Consider the following 14,407-nt stretch of genomic DNA (forward strand, 5'->3'; position numbering starts at 1 on the left):
GGTGGTCAGACTCGCTGACTTAGTTGACACATGTCATCGCTTCTCAATACCACAGAATACTGTCGATAACTGTCTGATCCAAACTCGATTATTTCCAGACCGCCGCTGAATTTAACTGAATGCGGCGTTAAACAACAATCCAACCAACCAAACCCACCGATGTTGAACTTCCACAAGATGCAAAATGCTTGAGTGAGTGAGTATGGTTTTACGCCGTTTTTAGCAATATTCCAGCAATATCTCGCCGGGGACACCAGAAATGAGCTTCACACATTGTATCCATATGGGGAATCGAACCCCGTCTTCGGCGTGACGAGCGAACGCTTTAACCACTAGGCTACCACATCGCCCGGCACGAAGCTTAAACTTTTGAATCTAATTCATCAATTCAAGCGTGCCAAACCATTATAATAAAATGTCTTGTAACTTTGGGCTGTGAGTTCCATTAATTTTTCGCCTGTCCCTCGTATATGGTTCAGCATTGTCATCAAATGTGAAATCTTTTATTCGAGTCAACACACGATTTTCAAACACGAATTCAAGACATTCCACGCAAGTACTGACGCTGTTTTTATCTTTTCAGGGGGTCCAACCCCATTCTATGTTAATCGCCTACATCTTTCAACACGATGTCAGTAGCAGGAACATTGTTTCTGACACTTTAATGGATATGTGACACCTTAGATAGTTTCAACTGGTACCTATTCTTTAAAGGAAGATGCTATATCCTTTGTTCATAAAATACCTTGTGTATCGGAAGGTAGGTTAATTGCTATTGTTTCTTTTTTTCTTCAGATGGGATAGATTACGTTTATGTTTTGTCAATTATTACTAACGATATATGTCCACTGTGTCAATATTGGTATTTGTTGTAGAAAGAAATATTATAGGACAGAATCATGAATTGATTAACAAGGACGATTGTGTCAATTCATATATGGGATGCCTTTTCAGTTCTTTGTTCTGTTGTGAATGTGAATACTTCAAAGTCGATACCTTCAGCGATACTGTTTTGGTTAAGGAATTTACAAGGTTCTTTTTATGTACATTTTGAACTTTATGTGTGGCTAAGTATGAATCTCTCTTAGCAGGGCATGTCGTTGCGTTTCGCAAAGTTATCTGCTGTGCTTTCAGTTACTCATTCATATGATTGTCACCGCCATTTTGTTTTTTACATCCGGTGGAATCTGCAAGGCAGACATTCGTAACTTATAGTTCTCTTGCGTTTTATTTTGCTCTATTGCTGTATTTTCTAAATGCTGTTTATAAAACCCAAAGTTTCAATTACATTATATTCTTTTATAACAATAAGGTTTTTCATTGCATTATCCTTTAATCCGAAGGAAACGTTATTGTCGCTTTTTTATATGTAGATAGTCTCCGATAAAGATTTGTAGGTAGATTGTATGACAGTGGTTGCAAATGTCATCTAACAATCGTAAAGTGATTGTTTTTAATCCTATGCTAAACGCCTACACTGCCGGACAAAAGAAAGAATCACTCACATTTCATTGTGGTTAAAACTGAAACAAACAAGGCACGATGACGATTATTTGTTCGGGCCCAACATTGTGTTTTAGACATAATATTTCTGGCACACGTCCTAGATTTTCCAGCCTACTAGCGTTGTCATAGTGTTTGTATTATTTGAGCAAATTAAGCTTTCAGGTGTTTCTGTTTTATGCCCTGAAGTGTATTTTCACGACACGGTTGTACTTTTATGAACACTCATTAAGCAGGGAAGAATGAAAGTGCTCGTACACAAGAACTGTGGACATTATTTAGAAACTTATGGTACTGTTGGGGTTAAAGCGTCCGCTTGTCACGCTGAAAACCTGGGTTCGATTCCCCACATGGACCTATGTGTGAAGCCAATTTCTAGTGTCCCCCTGTGATATTGCTGGAACATTGCTAAAAGCGGCACAAACCTCACTGAGTCGTATTAGCCTCGAAAGGTTACGAGCTGTTCCACATTTATATCGCGATCTGACAACACCCTTCTGTGTCCTTTCTTCCGTGCTGTAGTACTTCACCCTTGCTTGACAACCGTATAAAATTCAACACCGATATAATATAGTCAAGAAGTTGCCATGTGTGAGTATGTATCTACCTATCTGTTTCTCTGTCTGAGTAATTTGTGGTGTGTGCGTCGGCGTTGCAGAATCAGCCATGAGGTTTCTGGTGGGATTTCTGTGCCTGGCGGTCATATGTTCAAGTGCTGTTGCCCGTGAGTATCTGTGCATGTAGATAAACCATTGTGAAGAACGACATGGAAAGACATCAATCCAGGTGTTCAGATTACACGTTGTTGTATAGGGGGCGTGGTGGGCGAGCTGGCTTAAGTGCCAGGCTAGTGATCTAGTGAGGTTGAAGGTGTCGGCATCGAGTCCACCTGTGACCGGGTGTAAAAAACCTTGGAGTCAACTATGTAGATAAACCATTGTGAAGAACGACATGGAAAGACATCAATCCAGGTGTTCAGATTACACGTTGTTGTATAGGGGGCGTGGTGGGCGAGCTGGCTAAAGTGCCAGGCTAGTGATCTAGCGAGGTTGAAGGTGTCGGCATCGAGTCCACCTGTGACCGGGTGTAAAAACCTTGGAGTCAACTTTGTGTGCAGACTCTTTCCTTGTTGTCACAACCCCTAGTGTACAGTACACAACCCTGTGCACTTAAAAGAACCCACGAATCCGTTGGTATATGACCAGATGGTGGCCACATGAATACGTGCAAACACCTAGTTGCGGGTACAGCAACGTGCAGTGAACTTGGACAAAGTACTGTGACTATGTGTCCCAGTCCACCCAGCTGTGAATGGGTACCTCGTTAGGATGAGAAAGCCACAATAACTGTGTGCGCCTAGTGGCTGCAAGAGTTGTATACTCCCCCAGGGAGTTGAGATTGATAATACGATGTGACGTTGAGATTGACATCCAATGATCGAGGGAAAAAAATACCAGCGCCTTGAGCAAGCAATGGTTGCAAGGATATGTGCGCTATATAAATATCCTATAATAATAATAATAATAATAATAATAACTCCCCATCGGTGGTTAAATCCGGTGAACTTTCTTAACGATAGAGATGGGTAGTTCAGCATGGAGTTATATGGAGATATCCTCATTATTTAATCGGAATTATATGATGGACTCTCTCTATTCAGCAGAGATTACATACTGATATGGAAACGTTCTTGTCGCGTTTAATATATATTCCATTTTCAGAGAACAAGAAAGTCAAATGCAATCTCTACATGCTGAAGCGGTCTTTGGTACACTACATATCTAGAGACATAACCGGGACAAGGGTAATGCCTTGTCCATCAGGGACAATCTTCAGCGAAGGGCATTGCGCATGCGTAAGCCTGACAAACGGTTAGTACTCTAGCTAGGCCTCACGAGGCCACCGATGGAGGAGATGGAATTTCATGGAAATGAGTTTTGTTTAAGGCCGCCTTTAGCAATATTCCAGCAATTTCACGGCGGGGGACACCAGAAATGGGCTTCACACTTTGTACCCATTTCACCCGGGTCTTCGGCATGACGAGCGAACGTTTTAACCACTAGGCTACCCCATCGCCCCTGCAGAGTTTCAGACCTGTATTAGACACTTATGAGTTGGGGACCCGGAAATACTTCCGGAGTTACCTCCCTTGCTTTTATTTACTCGCTACGTCAGAAGTGTTGTTTTTAGAACCAATGCAACGAAAATTCTAACAATAACGACGACAGATAAGAAAAGCATCTCCAACAGCTTAATGGTAAAATTAGGCAACATGATATTTCTTTTTAATTTCTGCTTATTCTTGTTCCTTCACTCCGTTGAACCGGAAGCTGGCAGGGGTAATGGAGGCGAAGAACAATTTGACATGCCTCGAGTGGCGCTTAAAATGTTGAATTAAATATATTTCACGTGAGTAATTAGTTAATATGAGGTTTGAAATGTGAGAGCACAACCCTTTGAGGAAATGGGTGTCAACCGTTGATCGTGGCGATATTTTATTTTGCCATTAAAAATATTTTTCGAACCGAAGCGAGGGAAGTACGTTGCCAACCTTTGCTCGCTTCGATCGCATTTAGAAAGACTGGTCATTTCTTTTCTGTTGCGCATCCCTATTTGCACTACAGTTTGCATGTGGTTTGAAAGTACTGTCCGAAGTAACGTTACACAATACCCATTCATTCCCCCACAAGGCCACAACAAATCAGTTGTTTTGAAAGAGCTCAGTAGTGTTGTGTCAACCACACAGTTATAGATGCAACTCGTTTTCTGTGTTGATAAGCTTGTTTCCATTATGATCCTTCTTACTATTGTAGCAGTATAGTTCTCAGTAATGCTATACCTTAAAGCATATGACGATTAAATACCAGAAACTTATATTTCACAGTTACTTTAGTTACCACACGTGAAGATCCGGGTTAGAATTGGCCTTCAGCAACCCAGTGAGTGAGTGAGTGAGTGAGTGAGTGAGTGAGTGAGTGAGTGAGTGAGTGAGTGAGTGAGTGAGTGAGTGAGTGAGTGAGTGAGTGAGTGAGTGAGTGAGTGAGTGAGTGAGTGAGTGAGTGAGTGAGTGAGTGAGTGAGTGAAAATTTAAAGTCACAACGGCAGTATTTCGGCCATATCGTGACTAAGAAAGTTGTAAATGCATGTATATAAATGAATAAAACAAATTAGCTAATATACTTACTTGTCTGCAAAGGACAGTAAAATAACTAGATTATCACAGAAATAAATGTAAAACTAGTAATTAAATCTAAAATGTATTGACTATAAATGACAATACAACAGGCTATAGATTGCCAACGACTGAAGGTAGATCACCATAGTAGAGGGCCATTGGGAGGATCGGGTGGTGAGCTTCGATGAACTGGTTGACACATGTCATCCCTCGTGCTCACGCTGTTGATCACTGGATTGTCCGGTCCAGACCCGATTGTTTACAGATCGCCGCTATATAGCTGGAATATTGCCCAGTGCGGCGTTAAACAACCGTGACAGCAACTACAAAAATTAACAATAGTCACTGACAGCATGAAACTGGGACACACACATCGTCCTTCACCTTGTCGCTATTTCATGGAAAACTATTGATATCATGTCAAATTGTTAAAAATCTACTAAAGCAGCGTCTAATTTTAAACTTTCATCCAATGTGTTAAAAATAAAAACTACCACAGGCAGGAGAACATATTCAGAAAGGGCCCTATCCTCTACTCCACTTCCGGGTCAAATGTAGGGAAGGTAACTATGAGTTGTACAAGGAAACTGTTTGATTGCAGGGTGTGACATGAGACCCTACAGCGGCCGGAGGTATAAACACTGGATCCATGGCCAGTGGAGGACCCGGTACTGTCCAGCAGGGACCACACTCAACCAGAAGAAGTGTGTCTGTGATCATGCCTGAATAAAACATGTGTCCGTTGTCATTTCTTGTTGTCCCATTTATCCTGAATATATAACTTCAACGCTGGAGTATAATCAGTCTCGATTATCTGACGAAGATGTCCATCTCTATCCACTTAATACCAACACGCTTATAAATACGGAACTGAAGTTTATTTACACTCCGGACGCGTTCTGCGGTGAAAGGTACATGTTTACAGTGAGTGAATTTAGTTTTACGCCGCACTCAGCAATATTCCAGCTATATGGCGGCGGTCTGTAAATAATCGAGGCCGGACCAGACAATCCAGTGATCAACAGCATGGACATCGATCTACGCAATTGGGATACAATAACATGTGCAACCATGTCAGCGAGCCTGACCACCCAGTCCCTTTTACGACAAACATTGGTTACTAAAGACCAATTCTAACCTGGATCTTCACGGGTCAATTTGAGTAGAGGCGATGGGGTAGCCTAGTGGTCAAAGTGTTAAAGTCTCGGGGGTCAACTCCATACTTTGGTACAATGTGTGAAGCCCATTTCTGGTGTCCCCCGCCGTGATATTGCTGGAATATTGTTAAAGCGGAGTAAAACGAAACTCACTCACTCCAATGTGAGTAAAGGGAGAAGCAGTATTTAAATGTAAATGAATGGATCACTGAAAATCTGTGATAATAGCTGCTCTTTGGGTTAGCATGCGTTGCACTATTGGTAGCACCTGATGCTCACTAGTGGTGATCCGATTAATTGAAATAATCGAAGATTGGTCGCAGTGGCTAAACGACCAAGCAATCGATCATGTTTTCTCATAATCGAACACAAACAATTCAGGAACACTTGTTTTCATCAGCAATATGTTTCACAAGGTTGGTTTTGTCTGTTACATTTCATAAGCACTACAAGCGTTCCAAGTCAGGGTTGAATTTATCTTAAAGATGTATCTTAAAATGTATGTTCCTAACATACTAGTCATCCTTTAAAGATATGGAATTTTGCAAAAAAAAACTAAAATAACTACATGTTTTTTTCGTTATTTTTTGTGCATTAACAAATTTCATAAATGACGCTAACCAATTATTTTCGATGGTTGATCGGTGGTAATGAACCAATCATCAATTATGAGATTTTAACCAATTCCCAACACTAATGCTCACACATTTGAATTAAACGAGTGTTTTTTATTGTGGTTGCCTGACTCATCACAACTGATAGCCTGCCATTAGACGGCTGTATGTCAAAGAAAGGATGTCATATTGATTTATTTCTCCCGTCCGCTCTCTTGCTGGTGAGGTTGGATATCAGAAAAACATAATAATATTGACAGTCTAAGAATAACATACACATAAACAGTACAATAACTAAATGGAATCACGGCATTATATGACAGGCAGTGTTGTCTGATTACACCTAGTTCATACAAAATTGAAATTGGGTTTAACGTCCTGCTTGAGAATATTTCGCTCATATGACGACGTGCATGCGTGTGTATGTGTATGTGCGGCTGCTTGTACTAGCCCAGACTTAAGCTGGTTTTAGAGTGCTAGCCCACTGAAATACCATGCCACAGTGAAGCATGAATACCCAACTCAGACACATTATACTGACTCCGAGCCGACCAGTCCTTGCTGTACCCATTAATGCCGAGCGCCATGCAGGAACCAACAAGTACCATATTTTAACGTCTTTTGGTATGACGCAGTCAGGGATCGAACCTGCGACCTTCCGCTCTCCGGGCGGACGCTCTAACCACTACACCACGGAGGCGGTCGAATTTCGATAGTGACATACTGGATTACAGCACAGTAAGATATGGTTTAAAGCACAAATGACCTTTAAATTACTAATATGAATTTTATATTTCGTTTCTCTTAACTTGATACTGGTCATATATTCTTTTGAACTAAAATCTTTGGCAAGAAGATTGTAAAACTGTAATGGAATTACGAATGCATTCATGTTTGGAACGAGCAGATTCATAATCTGACAGTAGTATTTATGAGCCAATAAACGAATGTTTTAGATATACTTTGTGCCAATGCCCTTTGATCTCTGATTTGGAAATTGGAACTGGATTTGGTGTATATATTTCGTAATTTCCGACAGTTTATGTTCTAATATATGTTATATCTGAGATTACACTTACAGATTCTGGTACATTTTGAGTTGAGTTGAGAGTGATCCACCTAATAGCCAGCGCACAAAGTCAGCGATTTAACTCACTTTGCCAACACAACTTCCACAAAAATGTGTATCAGAGCTGATGGTCCAGATCACATCATATGGGTATCAGAGCTGATGGTCCAGATCACAACATATGTGTATCAGCTGCAGATCACATCATATGTGTATCAGAGCTGATGGTCCAGATCACATCATATGGGTATCAGAGCTGATGGTCCAGATCACATCATATGTGTATCAGAGCTGATGGTCCAGATCACATCATATGTGTATCAGAGCTGATGGTCCAGATCACATCATATGTGTATCAGAGCTGATGGTCCAGATCACATGATATTGTGTATCAGAGCTGATGGTCCAGATCACATGATATTGTGTATCAGAGCTGATGGTCCAGATCACATCATATGTGTATCTGTTATATTTGTGATTACCCTTTGTCAGTAAAGTACAGACTCTAATTCACCTTTTATAAAAAAAATATCATTAGAGGTGTTGTTAAAGGTTTGTACGGAAGCGTAGTAGGGCCACGGTGAAAAATTTTTTTGGTCTTACTATCTCCTACGTAGGACTTAATATCTCCTACGTAGGACTTAGTATCTCCTACGTAGGACTTAGTATCTCCTACGTAGGACTTAGTATCTCCTACGTAGGACTTAGTATCTCCTACGTAGGACTTACTATCTCCTACGTAGGACTTAGTATCTCCTACGTAGGACTTACTATCTCCTACGTAGGACATAGTATCTCCTACGTAGTATCTCCTACTATCTCCTACGTAGGACTTACTATCTCCTACGTAGGACTTAGTATCTCCTACGTAGGACTTCGTATCTCCTACGTAGGACTTAGTATCTCCTACGTAGGACTTAGTATCTCCTACGTAGGACTTAGTATCTCCTACGTAGGACTTGGTATCTCCTACGTAGGACTTGGTATCTCCTACGTAGGACTTAGTATCTCCTACGTAGGACTTAGTATCTCCTACTTAGGACTTAGTATCTCCCACGTAGGACATAGCATCTCTCATACGTAGGACATAGTATCTCCTACGTAGGACTCTAGTATCTCCTACGTAGGACTTAGTATCTCCTACGTCTCCTACGTAGGAGATCTAAATCCCACGTAGGACTTAGTATCTCCTACGTAGGACTTTAGTATCTCCTACGTGGGACATAGTATCTCCTACGTAGGACATAGTATCTCCTACGTAGGACTCCTTAGTATCTCCTACGTGGGACATAGTATCTCCTACGTAGGATCTTAGTATCTCCTACGTAGGACTTACTTATCTCCTACGTAGGGACTTTAGTATCTCCTACGTAGGACTTAGTATCTCCTACGTGGGACTTATTATCTCCTACATAGGACTCTAATATCTCCTACGTAGGACTTAGTATCTCCTACGTAGTATCTCCTACGTAGGACTTAGTATCTCCTACGTAGGACTTAGTATCTCCTACGTAGGACTTTACTATCTCCCACTATGTAGGACTTAGTATCTCCTACGTAGGACATAGTATCTCCCTACGTAGGACATAGTATCTCCTACGTAGGACTTAGTATCTCCTACGTAGGACTTACTATCTCCTACGTAGGACATAGTATCTCCTACGTAGGACTTAGTATCTCCTACGTAGGACTTACTATCTCCTACGTAGGACTTAGTATCTCCTACGTAGGACTTAGTATCTCCTACGTAGGACTTAGTATCTCCTACATAGGACTTAATATCTCCTACGTAGGACTTAGTATCTCCTACGTAGGACTTAGTATCTCCTACGTAGGACTTAGTATCTCCTACGTAGGACTTACTATCTCCTACGTAGGACTTAGTATCTCCTACGTAGGATTTACTATCTCCTACGTAGGACATAGTATCTCCTACGTAGGACTTAGTATCTCCTACGTAGGACTTAGTATCTCCTACGTAGGACTTACTATCTCCTACGTAGGACTTAGTATCTCCTACGTAGGAGATGATAAATAGCTAGTGCAGCATAGTCCATTTGCCCATTCTTTCATGATGTACTTTGTGTTTGAACAGGTTCTTTACTATGAGTGTTGACGATATTGTTGAATACCTTCGGTCTCGCGATGTGCCTCAGCGAGTACTCGAGAAATTACGGACAGAAAAGGTAAGTTAGCATTCATTTCTTTCTGGATGTGTCATTGAGTCAGCTTTGTCAGTATGTTGGTCATATGATAGATTAAGTGTTCAAAACAAACAATTGTGTCTTTCAACAAAGAAATGAAAAGACGAACCTAAGACAAAATGAACAGGTGCAAAGTTTTTCGATTTCTATAACTGGATGAAGTAACCATACTGGATAAATTAGCAACACTAAAGTATCCACAGAATATTTCGTCTTTCTAGTCAAATATTATGTATGTCTCACTGAGGTACGTGGAAAAGTATATGTGGAAAATATGAACTGTTTTTTACATGTCAAGAGATAAAAAGATATGAGGTTTTACTGAAACCTCTCGTCATTAAAATAGCGTCATTTACTCAATATTGTGATATTGGTATCTTCATATGGCGTCATATCAGTTATCAGTAAGGTCACACGATTGTTTTAGGCTTCATTCTACTGCGATAAATTACACAACTGAATTCATTGAAGTGGCATGATATGTCATTGCAGGAAAATATCACTTTCCTTTGTATGAGAAAACTTAGTTTTACACCATCTTTGCATGTCAGGTGAGGTGACATGGGGTATAACGTCGTTCTTCCTAATATTTCGCTTATATGGCGACGTGCATGCGTGTGTATGTTAGGATGCTTGTACTAGCCCAGACTTAAGCTGGTTTTATAGTGCTCGCTCACTGTCCTTGTTGTACCCATTAATGTCGAGGACCAACAAGTGCACATGCCATGTTTTAACGTCTATTGGTACGACGCGATCGGGGATCGAACCCGCCACCTTCCACTCTCCGGGCCGATGCTCTAGCCACAACACCACGGAGGCGGTCCCTTAACATGTGTTAGATTTGGTTACAATGTGGTTACCGTGATATCACACAACGATGGAAGTGAGATAGCAAATGGTACAGATAGACAGACAGACAGACAGACAGACAGACACACAGACATAGATAGATAGATAGATAGATAGATATGATAGATAGAGATTCCGTGGCAACAAATTTGACTTCATATGGAACGGGTGCGTTTTTTCAGGAGCAGATCTTGAAAACTATTAAGTATTTCTTTATCAAACTTGACATATACATAGATGGTAATAGTGAAGAACCGGTGTCTTTTGATACTTTGAGATTTCGGAAATTCTTTTTTATTGAGTTTCCGTAGCAACAGGTGTGACCTACACTTAAAATGGTGTTGGTTACACCTTCCAGAGCAAAAAGTGTACAATATTTCTTCACAAAACGTGGTACTTAGATAGTTCTAGTGGTAAACTGGTGTCTTTTGATAGTTTTGGAATTCTGAAAAAAAATTACTCAAAGAAAAACACTAAATAATGTCAATTGTTCAAATAGAATGTATCATTGCGGGGCATACGAAAAGCAAGATTAATGAATGTTAACTTTTTATTGTGAATAACACGACGTTTCGGAGTGTGTGCCTGCTCCTTCATCAGGCGTGTAGTCGGCTAAGGATTGGGTCTTTTGGTAGAAGTCGGGCTGGAGGGTGTGTTCAAGTTGAGCTCTGGTGCTGTCGATCAGGGTATGGCGGTAGGCTTTCCGTGAGCGTAGGTGCTGGATCTGGTGCTGGAGTATTCTCGAGCTGGCATGGTGAAGGATCTTGTTGATGACGGGGGAACGTAGAGACGATGGTAGTTCCTCTGGGGTCGAGGTTGTTGTTTCGGCTAACCATCTAAGAAAAGTTAGATGGCTGTTGGTCTTTACGCTCTTGATGATGGTCCTGTTGTACTTGAAGGATATTACTGCATCATCTCTATGTTGATGTCGGATCAAATCTTTGAAGGGCGTTTAGAAGTGGAAAGCAAAAACACGTCACAATTTAATTCTGACTCACAAAAGTCCAGAAACTCTGCACTGTGGGCACTTTCTGACAAGGGATTTGACCAAATTAAACATGCAGTGGTTATGAATATATGCCAAGGATGAAAAATGAAAAAAAATTCTTTCGAAAACTTTTAAATTTAAATCTCGCTCGCCCATGGGCAGGCCCATGGGCGAACAGTGGCCCATGGGCCGGCCCATGGGCGAGAATGTTTAATTTCGATCAGAATTCATGTTTTGGAGGTTGTAAATGAATGAGTGTATGTTTGTAAGCATCATGAAACAAATTTCAACTCATTTTGACTTAATTCGACTAACTTAGAGCGATATTAAAAAATCTCGCCCATGGGCGAAACACATTTTGGCCCATGGGCGAGAATATTGACTTTTACTCAAAATACATGTTTTCCCATGTTTTTGAGGTTGTAAATGAATGAGTGTATGTTTATAAGCATCATGACACAAATTTCAACTCATTTTAACTTAATTTGACTAACTTAGAGCGATATTAAAAAATCTCGCCCATGGGCGAAACACATTTTGGCCCATGGGCGAGAATATTGGCTTTTAATCAAATACATGATTTTCCATGTTTTGGAGGTTGTAAATGAATGAGTGTATGTTTATAAGTACCTTGAAACAAAATTCAACTCATATTGACTTAATTCCACTAACTTAGATGGGTGCTAAAAATCTCGCCCATGGGCGGAACACATTTTGGCCCATGGGCGAGAATATTTACTTTTACTAAAATACATGATTTTCCATGTTTTGATGGTTGTAAATGAATGAGTGTATGTTTATAAGTACCATGAAACAAAATTCAACTCACATTGACTTAATTCGACTAACATAGAGCGATATTAAAAAATCTCGCCCATGGGCGAAACACATTTTGGCCCATGGGCGAGAATATTGGCTTTTAATCAAATACATGATTTTCCATGTTTTGGAGGTTGTAAATGAATGAGTGTATGTTTATAAGTACCTTGAAACAAAATTCAACTCATATTGACTTAATTCGACTAACTTAGATGGGTGCTAAAAAATCTCGCCCATGGGCGGAACACATTTTGGCCCATGGGCGAGAATATTGACTTTTACTCAAATACATGATTTTCCATGTTTTGGAGGTTGTAAATGAATGAGTGTATGTTTATAAGTACCATGAAACAAAATTCAACTCACATTGACTTAATTCGACTAACATAGAGCGATATTACAAAATCTCGCCCATGGGCGAAAAGTAGGTTGGCCCATGGGCGAGAATATTGACTTTTACTCAAAATACATGATTTTCCATGTTTTGGAGGTTGTAAATGAATGAGTGTATGTTTATAAGTATCATGAAACAAAATTCAACTCACATTAACTTAATTCGACTAACTTAGAACGATATTAAAAAATCTCGCCCATGGGCGAAAAATAGGTTGGCCCATGGGCGAGAATATTGACTTTTACTCAGAATACATGTTTTTCCATGTTTTGAAGGTTGTAAATGAATGAGTGTATGTTTATAAGCATCATGACACAACTCATTTTGACTTAATTTGACTAACTTAGAGCGATATTAAAAATCTCGCCCATGGGCGAAACACATTTTGGCCCATGGGCGAGAATATTGACTTTTACTCAAAATACATGATTTTCCATGTTTTGGAGGTTGTAAAAGAATGAGTGTATGTTTATAAGTACCTTGAAACAAATTTCAACCCATTTTGACTCCATTTGACTAACTTAGAGCGATGTTAAAAATCTCGCCCATGGGCGGAACACATTTTGGCCCATGGGCGAGAATATTGACTTTTACTCAAAATACATGATTTTCCATGTTTTGGAGGTTGTAAATGAATGAGTGTATGTTTATAAGTATCATGAAACAAAATTCAACTCATATTGACTTAATTCGACTAACTTAGAGCGATATTAAAAAATCTCGCCCATGGGCGAAAAATAGGTTGGCCCATGGGCGAGAATATTTACTTTTACTCAAAATACATGATTTTCCATGTTTTGGAGGTTGTAAATGAATGAGTGTATGTTTATAAGTACCTTGAAACAAATTTCAACTCATTTTGACTCCATTTGACTAACTTAGAGCGATGTTAAAAAATCTCGCCCATGGGCGGAACACATTTTGGCCCATGGGCGAGAATATTGACTTTTACTCAAAATACATGATTTTCCATGTTTTGGAGGTTGTAAATGAATGAGTGTATGTTTATAAGTATCATGAAACAAAAGTCAACTCATATTGACTTAATTTGACTAACTTAGAGCGATATTAAAAAATCTCGCCCATGGGCGAAAAAGAGGTTGGCCCATGGGCGAGAATGTATAATTTCGATCAGAAGTCATGTTTGGGACTGACTGACTGACTGAGTTTAGTTTTACGCCGCTTTTAGCAATATTCCAGCAATATCACAGCGGGGACACACCAGAAATGTCATGTTTGGGAGGTTGTAAATGAATGAGTGTATGTTTATAAGCATCATGACACAAATTTCAACTCATTTTGACTTAATTTGACTAACTTAGAGAGACATTAAAAATCTGGATTATTTACGGTAACATAGATTAGCTAATAGCGAATTGCCGGGAGACCCACTTTCACACGATCACTCAACCATACCCATTGCCGGTTGAGCCAAACCATTTCAACTCTTGTTCTCTTTAAAAGTGGCTTTCCCGGACTATAGCTATCAGCACACCCCAATCCGACCATCTGTCATTAATTACCTGTCATGAGCTATCAGTTGTATTGAAAGCTCTCGCCTATTGTTTCATTACTTAATTGTTTCACGGATTGGTATGTAGTCACTCCAAATTCACCCATATGTGCGTGACTGTC

The 14,407-nt window shown here is 40.0% G+C and overlaps 1 long non-coding RNA gene across 1 annotated transcript; it reads left to right on the forward strand.

The window, feature by feature from the left end:
* Nucleotides 1–655: 655 nt before the first annotated feature.
* LOC124281026 lies at nt 656–5,426 on the forward strand. The gene is made up of 4 exons (XR_006899824.1): nt 656–760; nt 2,162–2,227; nt 3,225–3,374; nt 5,280–5,426. It is a non-coding gene; the product is annotated as an uncharacterized LOC124281026 (long non-coding RNA).
* Nucleotides 5,427–14,407: the final 8,981 nt, after the last annotated feature.

Source organism: Haliotis rubra, unplaced genomic scaffold (genome assembly GCF_003918875.1).
Source record: "Haliotis rubra isolate DU_JTF1 unplaced genomic scaffold, ASM391887v1 Scf108, whole genome shotgun sequence".
Taxonomy (NCBI): domain Eukaryota; kingdom Metazoa; phylum Mollusca; class Gastropoda; order Lepetellida; family Haliotidae; genus Haliotis; species Haliotis rubra.